This window comes from Hippocampus comes, unplaced genomic scaffold (genome assembly GCF_001891065.2).
Source record: "Hippocampus comes isolate QL1 unplaced genomic scaffold, H_comes_QL1_v1.1 scaffold139, whole genome shotgun sequence".
In the NCBI taxonomy this organism is placed as follows: domain Eukaryota; kingdom Metazoa; phylum Chordata; class Actinopteri; order Syngnathiformes; family Syngnathidae; genus Hippocampus; species Hippocampus comes.
Genome location: NW_017804829.1, coordinates 724,529 through 747,499, shown reverse-complemented (window position 1 = coordinate 747,499; position 22,971 = coordinate 724,529). Strand labels below are relative to the sequence as shown.

The 22,971-nt window shown below is 40.9% G+C and overlaps 1 long non-coding RNA gene across 1 annotated transcript in view; it reads left to right on the top strand.

The window, feature by feature from the left end:
* The window catches only part of LOC109514080 (uncharacterized), a 175,914-nt gene that overhangs the window by 69,674 nt on the left and 83,269 nt on the right, over positions 1-22,971 (top strand). Inside the window, exons 2-3 of the long non-coding RNA XR_002167933.1 lie at positions 10,825-10,951; positions 11,050-11,186. This is a non-coding gene — a long non-coding RNA (uncharacterized LOC109514080). The remainder of the gene's footprint in view (positions 1-10,824; positions 10,952-11,049; positions 11,187-22,971) is intronic.

Below are 22,971 nucleotides of genomic sequence, written 5' to 3'. Positions count from 1 at the left end.
GGGGGTGGAGAAGACGTGCGGGAGCGCATTAGCAGCACTAAAATCTTCAGCTAATTGTTCATGCGGAGAATATCAGTGGTTAGCTCTCTAAAGGGATAATAAGTATTGTAGCAAAGAAGTGAGATGGAGAGGAAAGGCTTGAAATATAACGGCAAAGGTCTAATTAATGTGTCTCTGTGGCAGCTTCCTACAGCTATCCATTATGGAGAAGACGTGCGGGAGCGCATTAGCAGCACTAAAATCTTCAGCTAATTGTTCATGCGGAGAATATCAGTGGTTAGCTCTCTAAAGGGATAATAAGTATTGTAGCAAAGAAGTGAGATGGAGAGGAAAGGCTTGAAATATAACGGCAAAGGTCTAATTAATGTGTCTCTGTGGCAGCTTCCTACAGCTATCCATTAGGCTTTCATTCAACAAAGACGCCGGCTCTTCAATCTCACTTTCATTGTTGGAAGTATAGCTTGGCAATAATAACATGATTGCAGATTGATCAAGGGAAGACTCAGAGGGGAAGTGCATGTGGCGAGGAATAATGATGGCCCCACGTACCGTATCTGTGTGGAAAGCCCTCCACAAAAGGGATCTCAGACATGCTCAGGATTCAGAACATTCAAAAATGCCGTGAATCAATTCAAAATCAGTCCTCCCCCGGCCCCCTCGTACGGTTTGACAGAAACCACCGAGGGTTTTCACGAGGCTTACGCACACTGACGCAGTGGTAGGCGACGAGTCCTGCTGGGAGCTGCGAGGCCTTTAGCATGAAGTCGAGGCTCCCCGCGGCCCCAGAAGGCACTACGACATCCGTAGAAATGAAAGGGGAGTCTTCGAAATAGTACTCGAATACCCGTCACCCTGTGAGGCCTCGTCTTGGTGTCCGTGTACGCCGCATGAGGCCAAACATTTTCCCACAACACATTGCTGTGAATTTTGTGCTAACAAATCTCCTCGGCAGGATGTTCAGTTCTGGGATTTTGACACCTCTGAAAGTTCTTCGTCTTTCATGTCGTCATTGTTTGACATGACGATTTTTGACTGAAATTTCCTATTTTGCTTGTCAGTGTTGGTACGCTTCTGCTGTACGATCAATTGTTCATTGTCAGAATGATTTGTTGTTGTTGTTGTTGTTGTGAATTGTCCTCACCAATGTGCACTGCTTCCACTAACAACATGGTTGCGATTAGGGAGGAGCTAGAGTGCCTAAACAGTCAGTGTTTTGAGTGACAAATAGCGCTCGACAGTATTGTACAGTGTCAACGTCTACATCAATAACACAAATAAACAGAATGTGAAGAATTCAATAGTTGTTGCATCATGATTTTATGCTTGCACCGTGACAATATTTCAAGTATATTAACTGTTCATTTGATTACTGAAGGGGAAGAACTAATTCAACATTTCTATTTAATTTGAATAAATAGCTTTTCAAACAATCATTTTAAAATCCCTGGAATGGAGCAAAGTGAAGAAAAAGATTGCGAAACCTGAACGTTGATTATTTTAATCTGCTGCGGGTTGGTCTGTAATGTGTCTCCCGCTAGAAATAGGTAGACTCAACCACATCTCTCTAAAGTCGGGCCAGGTATTTAAATGTTTATCAAAGTCATCGTTTTCCATGAAGAAATATGTTTATAACTGTAAAGCAGCTCACCAACGAAGTCAGATTAGCATTTTCAAGTGTCAGATTGCGACGTGGCAATGTTGTCACGGTTGCCGTTGATGGAAGCAACACCGCTGAAATCAATTGTTTTAACAAAAGGCACTGATGCCATCACGCTCAACTTGGCGTTTATATAATGCTTGTCGTGCCTTTCGTCTCATTGTCATCACATCCAGCGTCACTCTGCCGGTGTGTTCGTCACGCCAAGCACAAACGTCCCAATTAAATTGACACGGCTCAGAGGTTTTAGTGTTGTTTTACGACTCCACCATACAAATATGTACAGTAGATGCTGCTAAGTTCTTCGAGTTGCAAACAGGGAAATATTACCCGCGTAATACACTTGATTTAGAAATGCAGCTCAGTGAAAATGCCACGCATCAGTGTGTCGTTTTTTGCTACATCAGCCACCATCTCACTCCAGAAAGCAAAACGCGAGAGCCATTTTCATTGCCAGCAAATTTGTGAAACTGGAATAACACGTTGGACATTGCATTTTCTTTGTGCGAAAGCTTTAAAGATCTGGTCCAGGACACAAAGTGTCAGCATAATCCATCATAAAACTCTTCAAGCAATGTTTTAAGAGGCACTTCAATATTTTAGGCTGCCACATGTGGAATAATGACGTGTGGCACTGGTTATTTTAAAATGGATAAAAAACAGCAATGTGCCAGTACAAATTTGGAGAGGAAAAACACTTCCATTAGCTCGTCTTCCGATGTACTCTACACTCTTTTCGGTTTCTTCATTGTCCGATTATTGTTGCCATGTTGTAGTGAGCAGCCAGGTCAGAGATGCTTTATGTGTGCTGCCTCACTCTTACATGCAGTAAATCCTTTATAAGCTTCCTGTACTGAAGTGTGCCCATATATGACAAGGTTGTGAACAGCAAGGTGTGACTTTCATATTTTTCACTTTTTTTTATTTTTAGTTGACCTCTATGTAGTCGGGGTTTTCCAATCAGGATTTAATGGTGCAAATTTCCGATTATCCCGAAGTGAGTGAGATCGGCTGATACCGATTCCACGGTCACGTGGATAAGCCGCACGTCCTCAAATCACATGAAAGCTCCACACGGCAGCATGTTTGGTTGGCCGCGCACCTTTGCAGTGATAATGAAAAGCTGAGGGGATGCTGGCTGCAGGCTACAAAGTACAATCTGTCGGTGATCGATTTCTGTATTTGGCAATGAATGGCCTCGATTAACACACGCCGATCACGTACTTTTCCACGAAAATCGCCCCATCATGATCGGAGCACCACAAGGATGTACGATCCCTTTTCAGACCCTATCGCTGATACTTGACACTAGATGCTTGAATTTGCTGGGATAAAGAGCACTATTCATTATCATTTTCTCAAGGCTGACTCATAGTTATCTGCCACTTCACTTTCAGTCAAGCCTGGGAAAAGTATAGCTCACACAACGGAAACGGCCACTCCACAGTCTCTAACAGGCGCTCGCACAGTCTTCAGAAAGTCAAAATTAAACCTAAACTCTGGAGTGGTTTTATCTTGAAAGTGGTGCCTTATTTTGATGTGCACGTGTCTGCATTGAGGTGTCTTCAGTGTTGTTGACGTAGCAACATTGTCACTGGATTTATCAACTTTCCTTGTAGCAACTTGTTACGATGTCAACAGTGGTCCGTAATGATAGCAACATTCTTATTTTTTGCATGGCACGAAAAAATAGCGGGATTTGTCTTGTTTCTGATTTTGGAACCAGCAATGGCAAATATGAGTAAGCAATTGGTGCCTAAAATGTCAGCACACTTGAAAGTTAAAAATATTACACACATTATCTCGACAAGATAACGTTTATTTAAACAATACAATTTGCCATGCTATACAGATTTGTGAAACATCGAACCCTTTTGAAGATAACGTGTTGGTGTGTCACCTAGTCAAACTGGAAAAGAGAACTCTTTGCGTTGAAACTTCTGAAAATGTTTTTTATCAAAGAACAGTGTTCTATCCTTGCAGGAGAACACATATTATTACATGTACTGTGTTGATCACAAATACCGTATTTTCCGCATTATAAGGCGATTCGGAGTATGAGGTGCACCTTTAATGAATGGCCTATTTTAAAACTGCTTTCACATATAGGGTGCACCACATTATAAGATTAGAATAGAATACGATTAAAATAGAATAGAAGCTACAAGGTTGCGTCATCCACTAGATGGAGCTACACTGAAGGGAATACAATACAATACAGTTTCATTTATATAATCACACTTTCACAACCGCTGCAGCTGTCACAAAGCGCTTTACAGAACATTTAACATACCAAGTCCCAGAAATCTGAATATTCATAGGGTGCACCACATTATAAGATTAGAATAGAATAAGATTAAAATAGAATAGAAGCTACATGGTTGCGTCATCCACTAGATGGAGCTACACTCAAGGGAATACAATACAATACAGCTTTATTTATATTGCACTTTCACAACCGCTGCAGCTGTCACAAAGCGCTTTACAGAACATTTAACATACCAAGTCCCAGAAATTTGAATATTCATCCATATATAAGGCGCATCGGATTTTAAGGCACACTGTCAGCTTTTGAGAAAATTGAATGCTTTTCGGTGCGCCTTATAGTGAGGAAAATATGGTAGATAAACAACTTCCTGTCAGATTGTGACACGACTGCATAGTGAAGATAAATATTTTTTTTTTACATTCGTCAATGCCCACAAACGAAGGACACAGCAGAAGAGCAGGTTTTACCCTCAGTCCGTCTCCCAAAGGCGCTGTGTCAATATTGATTAGTGGACTGTATTGGGAACTCTGGATGGGTGGACGAATTGCTCCCGTCTAAAATACAATAAGCAAACAAACCAGGGTACTGAAGAGAAAAATGGAGGTGATGCACTTCAGCACAGCAACATTTTTACTTTGCTTCTAACTGCAAGCAAATGGCGACACGAAGCCCACTATTAATTAGAATGAAATGATCTGTAACAAGCAAGTAGTTCAAAAGATCCTGAATATGTGAAGTTGCGGGATAGGATTTTGAATTTGTTTTTCAACCGGCCAGTCCTATTAACATAGCTGGCTCGATGTCACAGGCTGTGAGCACCGCCATCATGGTGACTGTTGCCCGAACGATGTGTTGATGGCGTCCTACACATCGAGACAACCATTTTGTAAACAACCTCTTGTGGCATCCACGGTAATGGGAGACTGTTGAAGCATCTCACTAGTTTAAGTGGTGCTGACTTTACCCACCCTTATGACTTTACAGGTGAAACCATTTGGCATTTAGAAAGTGCAGTTACGCGGTAGTGGGTGCAAACGTGCATGGAATGATTGTTCTTCGCGCAAAATGTTTACATTTTGAACGGGAAAAGTCGAGTGTAACTCGACGACAGGATGACATTGAAGGTGCTTGGCAAAACTTTTTCGGTGTCATTATTTCTGAGTGACTAGTAACTAGACGGTGTGTGAGATGTTTATGCGAAAGAAAAAACAAATTTAAATTGCCCAAAATACTCAATACTCAACCCAAACCAAATATCTAATGTATTTAATTCATTTATACGCTTTCCATTGACAAAAGCCTTGTTGAAAAGCAATTTTAATTTGAAACATAACATCCAGTCAATGACAGATATGTCATTGACCAACAGACTCCCTCAAAGTGAAATCAATCATTGTTGAAATATGATAAAAATGCATCTCTCTTTTTAATTTTATTTAACTATCAGTTGGTAATGACATATTTGGAATTGATATTGCATGCGCCAATATGATACTCATCTTGAGAGAATGTTTGTGAACTGGATCTTTTAACTTTTAATTGAGGAACTCTGCCCAATACCGCCAGAGATGCGTTTTAAATTGGGGAAAAAAAATCTCTAAAATCTTTCTAAAAATGACTTGACGTTTAGTCCATTTAGTCTTTAGGACATGTTACAGAGAACACCCTCAAGTGAGTAAAGATTTGTGGGCTCCCACCTCCCTTGGGAGGCCCTTTAAACCATTTTTACTAGTTGCTCATTAATGTTTTACCAGCGTAATAAGCCTCATGCTCCGTGAGCGGGCCACAGCCGCGATTATGCTGCACATATCCATTAAAACTGATTAGCTCTCATGTGACGGGAGGTCCGCGTCCACAACAAACATTCATAACACTTTTGTTTAAGGTTTGGAGTGCGTAAAACGCAGGCTATGAAAGTGAACGACACTCCACTTGGGTGCGAACCCTCCAGGCTTTACAAACAAATTGATCTATTTACGAACCAAAATTTGATGAAGAAGGAACTGCAATTAAAATGACCCGTCGTAGTATACGGTTGACTACACATTCGAACGCAATCCATGTCAGATTCCAGATCTGCAACGTGTTGCCATCATAAAAATATTTGACTGTCACACAAGATTATGCCCCCGCCCCCCATTTGTTCATTTAAAAAGTTCGCTAGGTTCCTGTTCCTGTGTCTGTGCTGGAGCTATAGCACGTGTGCGTTTGTGAAGGCAGTGAGGGCTGGTTGAATCTTTCAGTTACTTGCAGAGTTAGCGTACTAACTGTCTTTGAACGTATTTACAAAGTATGGGCGAATATATTTATAAAATGTAGGCTAAATGCTAAAAACCGTATTTTTTTCCCCATAATGCCACAAGCTATTGACATGTGCAACGCAGTGGCGTTAATGGAAAAATTGTTGAACAGAAATCATGCACTGCAGACATAATTATAAAACCATTAAAAAAATAACCAAAAAAACAATATATGCTTCCTTAAATTTTGAAACATATTAGTGTAATATAGGCCAAATGTTAAAAGAATAGCATTTTTTTTTTTACTTGCGCAAGTCAATGCCCTGTAACATTATAGGGAAACAATTTAGCATTTAGCCTGCATTTTTAGCAATACGTTCGAACATACTTTGCAAATACATTCCAATGAGTTCACCAGTCAAAAATGTTTCCTCCACATCGGCAGTTCCACAATTTCACACGAATGCTTGTGGTGTGTATCACTTTTACGGAAAAATCGAGTGAACCTCTCAAGTAAGTTAAGCCATGAAAATAGATTTTTTTTTCCCTCAGTCCGCCTGCATATCGGTCAAATCTCCCCTTATCCCCCAGAGAGAAAAAAATACCATCGGTGTGCCTGACTTCAGTTTGCTTTTTAACTTTTTTTTAACAATTAACTCTGCTGGAGTTACACTACTTACTATACTGTATACTGAATAGATGCATCTTGTATATGTGAACATTTTTTTCACTTTGTAGGTACAGTTCATACATCAGATTGCTGGATAGATCAGATTTTTCATTACTAATTGTATGAACTGTGCAGTGTTCTACTGTCGAGATTCTGAACTTGTTTTAGTGTTTAAGTGTTGGAACAATTGGCTTGCTGAATGTTGCTGTACTTCAAGAGAGACGCCCCCCCCCCCCTAACAAATTCATTCTTGTTTGGATTAACAATGGCATACAATTTCCAGTCAGTGCTTTGCTGTGTGCGTGCGTGCATGCGCGTATGTGGCCTCCTGCAGCTGTTTGCAGGCCGAGTGCTGCTGCAAGCTTTTGCAAGCTGGACACCATGTGGGAGATGCAGTTTATCCTGCCAGCTAGCCCTCCGGTGCTGGAGTTGACCGCGCCAGTGTGGTGCTGCGGGCCCTCGTTAACATTATTGACAGGTGGTGCATGAAGCCAGTTGTCCTTGTGAAGGACCCTTAAGGCAACTTTTCAAACTAAAGTTAAAGTCCAGAGAGTCAATCAACTCTTTTTTGTTTTCCCCCTGCACGGTAATAACCTGCAGAGCCGTGACAGATAGAAGGAAGCAATTTTAAAATGAAAGGGAAACCTAACGTGTCAAAAGAGCAAATACTGTACTTTTTCATCGAGATGGACCTTCCGACCCTGGGACGGAGCGGACCGTCCATACGGATGCCCATTTTGAGGACGGAGGATGAGGAGTGTTTTTTTTTTACACAAGATTATGCCCCCGCCCCCCATTTGTTCATTTAAAAAGTTCGCTAGGTTCCTGTTCCTGTGTCTGTGCTGGAGCTATAGCACGTGTGCGTTTGTGAAGGCAGTGAGGGCTGGTTGAATCTTTCAGTTACTTGCAGAGTTAGCGTACTAACTGTCTTTGAACGTATTTACAAAGTATGGGCGAATATATTTATAAAATGTAGGCTAAATGCTAAAAACCGTATTTTTTTCCCCATAATGCCACAAGCTATTGACATGTGCAACGCAGTGGCGTTAATGGAAAAATTGTTGAACAGAAATCATGCACTGCAGACATAATTATAAAACCATTAAAAAAATAACCAAAAAAACAATATATGCTTCCTTAAATTTTGAAACATATTAGTGTAATATAGGCCAAATGTTAAAAGAATAGCATTTTTTTTTTTACTTGCGCAAGTCAATGCCCTGTAACATTATAGGGAAACAATTTAGCATTTAGCCTGCATTTTTAGCAATACGTTCGAACATACTTTGCAAATACATTCCAATGAGTTCACCAGTCAAAAATGTTTCCTCCACATCGGCAGTTCCACAATTTCACACGAATGCTTGTGGTGTGTATCACTTTTACGGAAAAATCGAGTGAACCTCTCAAGTAAGTTAAGCCATGAAAATAGATTTTTTTTTCCCTCAGTCCGCCTGCATATCGGTCAAATCTCCCCTTATCCCCCAGAGAGAAAAAAATACCATCGGTGTGCCTGACTTCAGTTTGCTTTTTAACTTTTTTTTAACAATTAACTCTGCTGGAGTTACACTACTTACTATACTGTATACTGAATAGATGCATCTTGTATATGTGAACATTTTTTTCACTTTGTAGGTACAGTTCATACATCAGATTGCTGGATAGATCAGATTTTTCATTACTAATTGTATGAACTGTGCAGTGTTCTACTGTCGAGATTCTGAACTTGTTTTAGTGTTTAAGTGTTGGAACAATTGGCTTGCTGAATGTTGCTGTACTTCAAGAGAGACGCCCCCCCCCCCTAACAAATTCATTCTTGTTTGGATTAACAATGGCATACAATTTCCAGTCAGTGCTTTGCTGTGTGCGTGCGTGCATGCGCGTATGTGGCCTCCTGCAGCTGTTTGCAGGCCGAGTGCTGCTGCAAGCTTTTGCAAGCTGGACACCATGTGGGAGATGCAGTTTATCCTGCCAGCTAGCCCTCCGGTGCTGGAGTTGACCGCGCCAGTGTGGTGCTGCGGGCCCTCGTTAACATTATTGACAGGTGGTGCATGAAGCCAGTTGTCCTTGTGAAGGACCCTTAAGGCAACTTTTCAAACTAAAGTTAAAGTCCAGAGAGTCAATCAACTCTTTTTTGTTTTCCCCCTGCACGGTAATAACCTGCAGAGCCGTGACAGATAGAAGGAAGCAATTTTAAAATGAAAGGGAAACCTAACGTGTCAAAAGAGCAAATACTGTACTTTTTCATCGAGATGGACCTTCCGACCCTGGGACGGAGCGGACCGTCCATACGGATGCCCATTTTGAGGACGGAGGATGAGGAGTGTTTTTTTTTTTTTTTTTTAAAGGACAGACTAAGCAGGACTGAAGTGGGTTTTCATACATACCATTAATCGTCCCAAACTGGGTGTCGGGTGGCAAAATAACAAGGCCAGAGTGGAGCCAAACACAGTATTTTCTTAACAGGCTAGTAAGAGCACAACACCAGTTTGTACGACTCACTTAGTCGCCCTGACAGAACAACTCTTCTTCCTTTTTCACCTCAATAGGATTTTAAGAGCAACACTGCCACCAGGTGTACAGTCAGAGAACATAAAGTACCTACAGACACCCATTTTGCTAACGATCAATCCAGCGGTTAAGAAAGCTGGCTGTGTTGTATGTCTCTCGTTGCCCGCCCACCAAGATGCTTCGGCCTCACCATTTGAGGCACAGATTTCTAAAAGTAAACTTTTTCTTTTTATTATTTTTATTTTATCATCGTAGCTATTTTTGTGTTTTGCAATATTAAATGTTGAGTTGCTTATCACTAAGACATTAAAAATACAAAGTAACAGTGATGTTATTTTTGTTTAATTGATGGCCATACTTATCGGCAACAGCCAGCCACGGTGTTACTGAAAATAAGGTTTGGTACGCAGGCGTAGATGTGATGAATACGTCAATGGTTGCATGCGAGAGTCCTGCACATATTTCAAAGTGTTTTTAAGACGATCTGGAAAGAGGATTAAAAAAATAATGTTTCAATCACATACACGTTGACTTTGCGTTGTTATGCTCCTAATTGGAGACGGATTCACGTTGCCTCACTTTGCTGACTCATCCTGTCCTGCATTCTGGCCGTGGCTATCAACAGTGTTTCAAACCAAATTTCCACATGTCGTCACCGCCACAAATGATTATATTTTAGCTGCCTGTTGCGGTAATTTCTCTGCTCTGTTTCACCTGGAAAAAAAAGTCTGGTTTTGGCGGTACAAAACTAATTGGCGGCGACCACACTTTTGAACCTACTAAAAAAAAAAAAAAATAAATAAAAAAAAAAAACAACAACAACCTGGAAATTGTGGTTGTAATCTCACAATTTTGCGGTGGTGGTTCTATGACATAGTATGTTTTTAAAAATGTGTTGACTCACCTTCTCTTGATTCTCGGCTGTTACTAGCCCGAGTTGGCCCCAATGCAAGCGGACTGTAATTAGAAAAATAATTATTTCTGGTGTTTTTGCATTATCTGGCAAACTAACTAAGCAACCCACACCTGGACCTGTCGCGTGCCAGTTGCAGACAATAAAACATAACATCTCAGGTCAAACAACAAAGTCACTGGGTTTCTATTCAGTATGCAGCTGTCTTGCATCCCAAATGAATCATGGGCCTGCAATAAGGGAACTCAATATCGCATTCGGGTAAACACCTGGGGGAAAGAAAATTCCTAGCAGAAATGATAAATCCTTGACAAGTGTTGCCCATCCAACTGACATTCCATATGTTTGGACTCGGGGGGCCTTCTTGCATCTGTCATCATGTCCAGGTAAAAGTGTGCAAAGGGGAAAAAAAAAAGAGACAGAAGCATTGCCGCAGTTGACGCACTTTGCTGTTGGCTCCTGCTCAAAAAAAAAAAAAAAAAAGGCCGTTTCTCAAGGTGGCGGTCTTTGATTTACTGTCCAAATACACATCTAGATGTTGAATGCCGCTTTTGCTTTTGGCAGGTAACATCAAACAGATTGTGCCTCTTTAGTGCTGACGCATGGCTGCTGACACGGCAACAGATGGCCTTCTGTATACCCACCCTCCGTCACATGGTGATGTCTGAAGATGTAAGGGCTGCACTTTAAGGTACAATCGGTCTTCCTGTGGGCTGTATACTGTATACATTGATAATATAAGTGATAATGTAATTTGGTTTTGATCGTGAACACGTTACGCATTGACAGGGTGTTGTCGTGCCAAGCCGTCTGTGAAGAGCAGTGGCAAAAACGTGTTGAAAGTTGCAACCTGTCGAGACCTCAAACCTCAGCCGTGCCAGCTATGCTGAGTCAAACAACATCATTTCAGAAACAGAAAGATCAAGGTGAGAGGAAAATTGCGCCTGATGGTGCCGTTTTGATGATGATAGTTAACTGCTAACGCACACCCATAGTTCTTGTCACTTTAGTCCGCACAAGCCGATACTGTAAAAATGATGTCAATGTATTGTTTACCATTTGCAATTTTAATGGCAAAAACCCACTAAGAATTTCAGAACCAAAAACAGACATGAAACAAGTTCTCAGATGAACCAATACACATTGAAATGTTCAATATATGTAACATCAAATTTAGTGCTTAAAAAATGAGGGGAATACAAATAGAGTACTTTTGAGTTTATTTTGAGAGTATTATAGGGAGCAATTGGCTTTTATTTGATGGAATGGTCTATAACATTAAATAAGATTGATCTATGTATATTTCTATATTAATTTGAGAACAATTGAATGAGCGCTCTTTGCTTCGTAATACATTGCCGAGGTATTAGATCGGGAATCGGTATCGGCAGATACTTAAAACCAATGACATCCACAATCACAATGATTTTTAATGTAGAAATTATGTATGACGATACTTTCTAGGGGTTCAAGTGCCTCATGATTAACTTTGAGTGCCGTTCATGCCAATGTCAATGGGAATCCAAAAGTGAAGTGCCAGTGACGACACTTATCGTCAACTAGATTTTTTTTTTTTTTTTTTAATGGGAATGGGCAGAAAAAAGCCCTGGCCAACTCTGGTATGGTCATTGAGATGGGAAAGTTAAAAAAACACAAAACAAAGAAACACTATGGCCAACACATAGCAGCACTGGGTCTCTTGTGGATGAGATCACAGTGTATCAAAACAATGCTTGATGCATGTGAACATGAAATTTGACAAGCAGTTTGTGATTGATCAAAATGTTTTGTTACGCTAAATCGCAGAGAAAGAGTGTCACAAAAGAGAGAAAGGAAGAAAGAGATTATTTAAATTTAGAAGTAGAATGACAATATGTACAAGCGCATGGCACAATACGCACACACACACATCCTCATGCACCGGTGAATGCTACTAATACAAATTGCACATGTGCAAATCATTTGTTGAGTTTGTCAAATGTAAAAATGTTTCACTGGTGAATATATGTACCGGTAACTGTATTATTTTGTTTGTATATTTCATTGTTTTGCTATCAAAACACATTTTTATTGTGGTGGTTGGTTACAAAAAGGCTATTCAGATGATTGAGGCATCACTAAAGCAAACATTAGCGTAAAAGTCACTTATGCATAAAATACATCATTTGACCAAAAGCTTGTTTTCTGCATATTTGGGTGCAAAATAGGTAACTTGGGTGAAACCAACCTCTGTTCTCCCGCTGATTACTAAAAAAATGGAATAAGGTAGACACAAACTTTTTTGGTGATGAAAAAAAGAAATTCTCATCTTTTATTTGCTATTTTCTGTGTTGACATAGTCATAAAACACAATATTCTGTCAGCCTTGAAAAAGCAGTCAAAATGCTCCGGGTGTGGTCTTATTATCATCCTTGCAGCGGGTTTAAAGGAATTCAGCTCTCCATTGTTTTTATCACGTTTGAGCACAGTTCTCCAACTTGGTTGCAGACTAAATCAGCTGCTACTTCTCCAAATGATCGAGTGCAGTTCTGTTGAGCACTCCTCGGCCGCTTCCGATGAGAAAATGATTGGCTTCGGCCCTCGATGGGACAATGGCGACTGCTGATGATGAAGTCTTTGATTTCCATCAAGACTTCCAAGTAATGGTGTGCAGTAGCTTGCGAGATTGAGCATGTCAAGATTAAAATTTGAATTTGCATGATGGAACTTTGCTTGTGTGGCAACTGTGGCATTTGCTGTGTGGTGAGCTGGAGAGTGAGTCCGAAGCAGCTGCACACATGGCGGCTTGAAACCAGCATGCCGAGATCAGGGGCCAGCCACCAGCAAGCTGTCCGCTTGGCTGAAAGCTAATGACACCTCTGGGTGAGCTAACTACCATTTGGCACCTTCGATTGCACCAAAACCAAACACCTGCCCGTGTCGCCTTCCAAAATTTTATGGGATTCTGACTTTTGTGATTAACCGAATATCCCGCTGACGACACAAAGGTTATGTTCTGACGTGGAACTGTGACTGGCTGGATGGGGTGGCGGCAGTGACAATGCAGCACAGCTGGTGAAGGTCATTGCCCTGGATTTTTTTTTTCGTTTTGATTTTAAAATGAATTGAATTCATTCAAATTATTCATGATTATGGGTTGCCGTATGTAACACTGTTGCGCCATGACTCGCACCTTTTATCTTTTACTTGGACAGTATCTGATCAGTAATAATGCAATAGGCGACTGTCGTATGACAAAATAAATGCTGAAAGCAAGCAGTAAACAAACTGTTTCACCGCAGAATATTCCAAGAAATACACCACATCGTCAATATTATGTTCACGATCCAAGTCTTTGTGCTTTGTCTAATTGAAGTTACCAGGGTCGAGGTCAACTTGTTGGATGAGCAATGGAGGTCCTTCGCGTACAACTGAAATACAGTACAATGTAATCAAATACAAAATGTTTAGATGTGAAAATATGGCACAACGGAAGAATTATGCCGGTCAACAGCAAATTTTTGAAGCAGATTACAAATATGGATTTCAAATTCAGATTTTTCTAGCACATCAGGTTTTAAACACATAAAAAAATGTTTTTTTTTTGTTTATACGTTTGACCAAGATAAAAAAATGCACAATACAGATTTGACTATGCGTTGTAATTATATTTTAGAATAAAATCCACCTGTTGCCCAATCCTTTATTCATAGTCAGCATATGACTCAATACTGTATATTATTTAATTACTTTTTACACGATTGTGATTATTTTCCGGATAAGCGGCTGAAAATGGATGGATGGATGTTATTATTTTCTCACTATTATTATGGAAGCCTAAAGTTTCGTTGCCCCTCAAGATTAAAACATGCTTGCCAAAACGCGTTGACCGTGATACCTTTATAGTTTGTTGTTCTCAATAGACTGAGATCGATATCCTGTAGCAAGCACATTGTGCTCCCCAAATAATCACCTTATTGCCTTGTGCTAATACTTAACATTCTGCATGCAGGAAGTCTATCTGAATATCGAAACTCGCTGTTATTTTTCTTTTAAACTTTAATTCTTAGTTGATAAGTGTCTGGCTCAATATTGTACCCGAGGGACAGTAATATGCAGGAGGATATTATTGTCACGCTGCCGTCCACTTTAGTCCACTTGAGGCTGAAACAAGATAATAAATCCTGAATCTGTTTGAGACCAAAATTGGGGTTTTTTTTTTTTGCAAAATAGTTCAATTCAGGTTGCATTTTTATCCGTTATTAGTCGAGAAAATCTCTGGGCCGAGGGTTGATCGGCGTGAACTAATTTGTTTCCGGCACCATCGGATCACTTTTCAAATGTTGCGGTTTGTAAGGGATGGACATTGCCAACCTGTCTGGCTTCAGCAATCAGCTAAAGGTCAGCTCGCTACGCTTTTAAAATGCGACCCGAGCCTTCTTCATGCATTTGGCGGCATCAAATGAAGCTTGCACAAATGGAGCAAGTCAAGACTCTGACATTTTGTCACCGGGGCGAGACAATCACTTGTCACTCTCACAGGAGTTCGTTGTGGGTTATTTCAAATGAAAAGTACCATATTTCTGTAAATGTGTCTTTGTGGAGTCCCATAGTTCCTGACTGAATTAAATGTCTAACATAACTACATGTTACACACAGATCTGAATTTATCACGATATCTTGTTATGATTCACCAGTCCTGGCAGACAGGATGGCATGTCTCAAATAAAGCCGTTCATGACAGCGCATGATATACTATGCCACGTGTCAATATTGCCAAATATTTTAAAGAAATTGTTTTAAAGTGAAATTAAAGTTACAAACATATCACAACCAAATTTTGACTCAATTCTCAGTTTGTTAGATGGAAAAATACAGTAAAACATGCACAAGGTTGAAGGCAACTAGCGAGAAAGAGACAAACTTCTCACCTTCAGGATACATTTTTTTCATGTGTTTGTATTCAGCATTCATGTGAAACACAAAACACTTGCAGATGGATGTGGAGATATTCAAATATATATTGGATTTGAGGGTCAAGTAGTGGAAGCTAATTAACCTGTGTGCAAGAGTTCACAGAAATTTGAGAAAGCCATGTTTTGTCGTCACTATCATGCAAAGTCAAGTGGGGATAGACTGTGAATTGGGACTAAATTAACGAACAAGACTCATTATGTGAGCTCCTTGAGTAGAATGATGAAGTTTTTTTTTTTTTTTTTTTTTTGCTAACGTCGCATTCACTTCAGCTCTCACTAGTTTCAACATCATCCGTCTCCCTTAGACACGGCACATAAAGACGGCGCCTTTATTACAGGGCCCAGTACAAGAATGATGAATTATTTATTCTATTCAGCAGTGCTACTGCAAAGATCTGCAGCATTGTACCGTAGGGTGACCAGTTTGCTGTACAGTGGAGGAATAATATAAATGAACTTCTTAGGAGTCACATTTCGTTGGTTTTAGATCCGGGTCGTTTTGTAAAAACTAAGCTAATACATTTAGTTTTTGTCAAAAATGAAAATAGTGAAATCTGATGATGACCACCAAATAGTGAAATCGACTCCGATCAACACATAAGACCTGGATAAATAATTCCTAAATACAGCATGTTTTTCATATTTCTGATCTATAAATATGCGGGAAAAAAAGTATGATTCCAAGTTACAGTTCATTGATCCTAAATGAAGCCCAACTGGTTATAAAAGTCATGCCGACAGAAAATTGAATCCTAACATCTTGATACACTGCGTGTATGCGAGATCCCCACATTAGTTTTAAAAGCAAACATCCAGAGAAACGTCTGTGGCTCAGTCAGCCTTTTTGGTCTTTTCATGTGCCTCTTAGGCTGATGGATGCCTGCTCAGGGCCCCCGTGACCTCTCATTGATAGATTGACGCACTTCACGGGGTTTTAATCCCGTGTTTCAATGCGCGTGCATGGTCTCAACACAATTTGTCATTGACAGGGTTCACGTTCCGCTTTAATTGTTTGCTTCCTAAATTGATTGTCTCACAGTCCCCCAGGCTCGTAAATAACAGGTCACGGTGTCTCATCATCTTCTCAGCTGCATCAAATATGAGCTGAACTCTCACAAGATATGGTGACATCCAGCATGTTTTGTGACATGAGAAGCATATTTTCTGCAAGGTTTCCTCCGGGACAAATGCAAATTTACTCTCCTCTAACTCATTCACTCCCAAAGACGTTTTTAAACGTCTTTTCAGACTTGGTCCAGAATTGGCTGGTACTGAATGAGCTAATCACCTTCTTGTACAAAGGGGCAGAAGTGTTTGAGCTAAAAGATGATCATGTTTTACTTGCCACCTTGAGCTTGTTGCTGTTTCCATTTTCAAGTGAAGTTGCTTGCTGTGTGTAAGTGCTGTCATTGTGCTAGTTTGGTAATTATATTCTTTTTCTAATTGAGTTTTTTTTTTTTTAAATCAAGGCTCTGACGTGCATTATTTTTGAATCAATTTCCTTGAGATCCAACGCGTCCTTCGAGGGCTTCTGCGAAAGTTGCCAGTGAACTGTGCAACCCACATCCAAACTCCGGAATACACTAACGCAGGGGTCACTAACACCGGAAGTTAAATATTTCCCTCCTCAACACATCTGATTCAAATGATCAGGTTTGCCACCAGGCTTCTGTAGAGCTTGCTGATGAACTTTAATTATCTAATCCAAAGGAGGCCAAAACGAACACATTTTTCAATAGCTAAGCAGAGCAACATGCACTTTCTGGTGTTGTGTCGGTGGTTAAACGGCTTCACTTCTCACCGACCTGCTTTGCGGATGGTTTGGACATAACGTGAACCTCGTGAGTTTTTGACAGACATTCGACCTATTGTCAGTGCATTTCCAGGCGCAATAGTCAACTTGCTAGATTTTCATACCTGAGGAGAATGTCATCTGACACTCAGACAAGAAGCCGATTAATTTTGAATGACATTTGACACAAGCTGCTTCAAACCAGTATTTCAGCCAACAAATAGAATTGTGTTGAAAGGCAGAAGCAAAGCAGCACCAGGAGCGCTTGTCCTTCCCGTTGAGGCTTGATCATCTTTGTGCACTCGTCAGCTTCAGTTAGCGTCCAGAGTTTGTTTGGATCGTCAGAGGCGCCGCTTTGGGCGACGTGTCACTTCATTTTTTTATTTTATTTTTTGTTCTTGTAGTAGGGTTTGAGTGAGGCTATAACAGCATTGGTTGCTTCGCTCAGGAACTTGGGTGGATCCTTTTTTTTTTTTTTAACTGGCAGAACCAGCATTGATTCACTGATGCAATCATATGACTTCGCTTTCCGTCATTTTCTTTAGAATTTTGTTTCTCTCTTACTGTAACTTGTGTTACAGATGACCAACACATTAAGGCTGTTTGAGTCGAAAGATCTTCACCATCTTTGTCATCAAATAAACAATTGCTAAACCAGAGGCATTGTTGGTAATGCCTCTGGTTTAGCAATTGAAATTGAATCCCAACACCCCTTTCATTTGAGAGATTCATTTGTTTTGTTTGGCTCCAGGTTCTTTTTAAACAAACTGAAAAAGTGTATAAACATATTTTAAACATATTTGACTTTTTTTCCAACGACGGTCAAAGTTAAACTTGTATCCGAAGGCACCCTCTCTATTTCCTCGTGTCATGTTGAATGGTGAAAGTCACCTTCAAAGACTCACTGTGCAGCCTTCTGCCTTATATTTTTTTTGCAAATTGATTCATGTTCCTCCAGGGAGAGCAGCCACCGGATGCATCATGCGGCTGCTGAAAGCTTGGCATACCTTACAGCATTAACTAAGAGGGGCACCTCTCAACAAAAAAAGGTGACTGGATTGATGTTTGGTGGGAAACATTGCGATTGTCTACAACCAAACACTTATCATTTTAACAGCATTCTTTCATCTATTGACCTGCGAGGTTTACATTCAAATGAATCATTGTCGTGTGACGGGTCAAGGTCAGTCACTGTGAAATGTGTTGTAACAGGAAGAAAACGCTGATTTCCCACCTGCACCTTCTGGCAACCGGATCCATTTTCATGATTGGCATGCAGATGGGTCTTAATGTCCTTTGTTGCCGTGGAACTGGCACGTCCGTAATGTGTTGCTAAGAGCTCAAAGCCTCTAAACAAATGAGTATGACATGATGCTTGGATCAAGACCCCTGAAAGTTAATGCTTACAGACGGCTACCATGATGGCACCTCATACTAACCCTCCGTGCCTCCCCCAACCCTTTAAATGTGGACACCGCATGGAGCTCTCCATCACCGTGAGTGAGTGTGGCCAGGTCCCGGGCAGACACCGTGAAATGGGTACGCCTCTGGATCACGGAGCAGACCACTCAGCCCTCACCGCCCAAAGCTGCTCCATTTACCACGGCCCATTAGCATGATGACGCGCCTTGCGCTTGCCATTCATTCGTTCCACGGCGCAGAGGGCGTCTGACCACGCTTCCGTTCAAGGTGCGCCGCTTCGCTGGCGAGGCGGCGTCGAAGCTAATGGCTTTGGGCTCCGCCGGCTGGTAATGACTATGAGCCGAGCGAGACATGAAGGATTGATAGTTCTGATTAGATGTGCCGTCTTGGAGAATGTGATGCTTTGGTTTATTGATTTGTTTTGAGTATGATATTAATCTTGACACCAATCACATATTGTTACTTTCAGGGTGTCGGGCGTTGGCTTTTCTTTTCTTTCCTTTCAATCGACAGCCCACATCTTTTGTATTAAAAAGTAGGACCGTGGCGTGATGATGAGGCTGCCTGAATCAATAAAGTAACCTTTTCACAAGCGCAGCATAAACACTGGTGAAACGTAGTGCATTGTGCGCACGTCCAGGACATGCGTTGCGTTGGTGTGCGCCATAATGTAAAGGTCACTATGGCTGTCGTCCCAGTGATTTATTACCCAGCCGGGGGGACGGGGGGCCCCTGGCGTCCGACTCTGCGGCCACAGGAGTCACGCCACGCAGCCACATCGCATCAACGAGCAACACTGCCACCCGGCTTTGCTTCACTGATGCTAGCTGACACATGACTTTGTCTTTGAGACTTGGCGTTGGAAAGCTTGCAGGTCAAGTACTGCAACAAAGGGTTCACGTGAAAACAGATTAAAACCTGTGACAGGAAAGCGATAAGTCACGTCCGGTAGGTCTTATAAGTTCAGTTGAAGGTTATACATCATAAACTTTTTTTTTCCTGGTCATTAGCCACAATTAGTCAAAAGGTACTATATGTGATCAGTGATCAGTGATTTGCAAAAAATGTGGATGACTGGCTGTTTACAAGTACGCACGGTTCAAGCCCGACAAAAATCCACAAATCAATATTTGCTACAGAAACTCAAAAGTGAGGACAGTGATCCCTCGCTATTTCGCGGTTCGTTTATCGCGGCTTCAGTGCATCGCGGATTTTTTCAAACATATTCATCAAAAAAAAAAAAAACATTTTTTTTCATATACATGTAGTACAGTACTGTATATGTTGCTCTATGTGACTCGCTGTTATTTATTTATTTTTTTTATATGTTTGCTGTATTTTCGGATGGTTTACTGTATTTTGTTAGTCATAAACTAACCTAACTTATACATGTTTAAATCTATTAGTATACAGCATTAAGTCATGTTAATTACTTCAAAATTTACTTCTACATGCATCTACACCATTAAATTTGCCCTTATAAATATTATGTACATGTATCGAAATGGGGGGGGGTTGCTACTTCACAGATTTTCGTTTATTGCGGGTGGTTTTGGTCCCCATTAACCGCGATAAACGAGGGATTACTGTACATTTACAACAAATTACATAAAAATGACCCTTGTGTATCCCAGACCTCAACCTTTTTTTGTGTCACGGATCAACTGAGACAAATACATGCTGTTTGCGGACTGGCAACCATTTCTTTTCATTTTATTCATTAGTACAACAAATCTAGAAAATTATAAAATAACAGAGTAAACTACTAAGAAATGGACCAAGAAGAAATAATATGCCTTATAATGTGCCGGCTAGCTATTCGCGAATAAACTGCTAATGTTAACGTGGTCAGGCTGTGCAAACTTTGCTCGCATTTTCATGCTTTCCACTTGATCAGTTAGGTGCTACTTGGTCAAGGAATTGAACAGGTGTCTTGTATTGTCTTGTTTTGGACGACGTACCATGCACAACGGCCCTCCTCCACATCGCTCTGGAGATACCGCCAGGGAAGGGACTTCATCTTGGGAAGTCGTGGCTGCCCAAGAGCTGAGCGTTTCGATGTACGTTTCGTCAATTTGTTGCTATTACTTTCTGTGTACTGCTTATTTAATTGATTGGCCAATGCTGTTTATTTCAACTTGCAAACCGATGTTGGAATGGGGACTCTGATGAGCTGGAGTCGCACACATTTCCATCACGTCTGATGGCATAAATATGCTCACAGCCCGCCGCTGGTCACATAATATCCCAAATCTCGATCATATATTTTATTGCCCTTTTTTTATATCACACACACATGCACACACACACACACACACACACACACACACACACACACACACACACACACACACAAAAGTCTCACATTGGCCATAGTTTTATTGGATTGGGTAACTGTAATTCCAAGCATACTCAATGAATGGTCCTCCGTGCTCAAGGCCATTCTGGATCCTTCGGCTCTCCTGTGTCCCTCTTACCTTAGATCCGCAACCATAGAGCTGCTCGAGCCTCGGGGCTCGAATAACTCTCCGGTGACGACTCACGGAGACATCTTCGTAATTTAAAGCGCAATTCCTTTTTTCCTGGGAGCTTGATAAAAATCTATATTGTGGTCATAAACAATACTGGCTTTCCGTGAGGCTTCGGATCCAGCTTTTTATGTATGCAGAGAGTTATGATTGAGGCAAGCGGCGCTTTGCTGAAAGGCCAAGCGGCAATCAAGTGGAACCAGGGCAGTGGCTATAGCCATTCATATGGAGCTAAACTTTACCTGACCTTTGTCTTTGTCTTTATCTTTGCATTACGTTTTCAGTCAGGTGTCAGTTTTGGATCATTTCGTTTATCCAGTATGTCACTCCAATGTAAACCATATGTTGAATGGTCTGAATGTTGTTTTGAAACTCAGACAAACTGAACGTGTGAATTCTAGGCTGTAATTAAGATCAATGACCTTCTTGTGGTCACTTATAGTGCAGTGATTCAGTCAGCGGTCATGCAAGTATGAGTGTCTCATTGTCTGCCAAAAGTTACATGTGTCCTGTGATGGACTGGCTTTCAAGCTCCCTTTAGCCCGACATTGGTGAGGATAGGCTACAGCTCCCAGCGACCCGAAACAGAATATGCGCTATAATAAAATGGATGGGCGGTTACATTGCCTCCTTGTATTTGATTGCGGTATTCGTGAAAACAATAGTTTGACAGTTAACTGTGTTCAAAAAAATAACCTAAAAGACATTATTAAACAAGTTCTTCAACAATTCAAGCACCTCGACTAATTTAAAAAAAAATGCTCTGACTCAGCTTGTGTCAAAAATGCTTTTCCTGACTCACGTGTCAGTCTAATTAGTATGTCATGCCAGCCACAGCTGCAACTGCTCACGCTATGCATGACCTTAACTCAGCACCACCGCAGTGAAAAGGCCAATTTCAAAATAAAATCTTTCCATATAGTACAGGGACATTGTTACCTTGGTGCACTTTTGTTTTGAAGTTGTTTCTGGTCGCGCGTTGTGGCTTGTCTACCCGACTGGATGCTAGCTCGTCGGTGCACAATTTAAGTTTATATTGCCGTCACAAATTGCTGCCACTATCAATGTCATCCTAAAAACATGTTGAATCACTTATTGAGGACTCTTAACAAACCTGTACTTAATTACGCCGCCATTGTAGCATTACTATATAGTGGCTAGAAGCTAGCGGCTAGGCGATTCCCCGATAAGGGTTGCAAAGAGCTCTAGGACTTATTTTCAAAGGCAGTTTAAAAGGCAAAAAAATGACTGCACACAAACCCACCTGACACAGTTTCTGTTCTTAGTGATCAATTTTTGGCAACCAGGCTTACTCAAATGTGCTGTTTTAGACTTACTGTAGATCTGTGCACGTGTACATGTACCGGTAGTTGCAGAAATTCAACAGGTTTAGTATATTTCTGACATCTGCCCCAGATGGTCAGAATAATTTTGTTGTATACTACTAGTTCTGTTGTATACTTTTTTGGTCTTTTGTCTCCGGTATCTTTGTAAATTAATTGGAGCAATGTGTGTAGATTTCCTCTGGGTATTGTGTGTAAATGCTTTAAAGATTAGTTCTGCGATACACCAAAGCACTTGTGGTTGAGTCATTCTGCCGATTGTTTTTGTATCGGTTCCATATGACACAACAACAGTAGCTCTACTTAAATGCTTGTTTTTCCCTTTTTCCACATGCCCAAAAAATTACTTGACTCAAGTCTCAGTTTCCGTTCAGTGTATTTTTTTTGCGTCAAAGGCTAATTGCAGTTGCGACAATTTGTGCTTGTGAGGCAGCTCGCTGTGACAGTTCCTTATGTGTGCCACTAAAGCGGCTGCAGGCATTATTCCACTTCAGCTTGACACCGCTGTCTCTTCTAATTCCATCGCAGTGCATTAGTCATTAAGCCGGGCACTGACACCCCAACCCCCCCACCTCTCCCCATCATATCATCATCCTAATTGTATCCGAGCATCCATTATGCAGTATACTTATGACCGCATCATTAGCATCTCTTCACAAACCTCCTCCCAC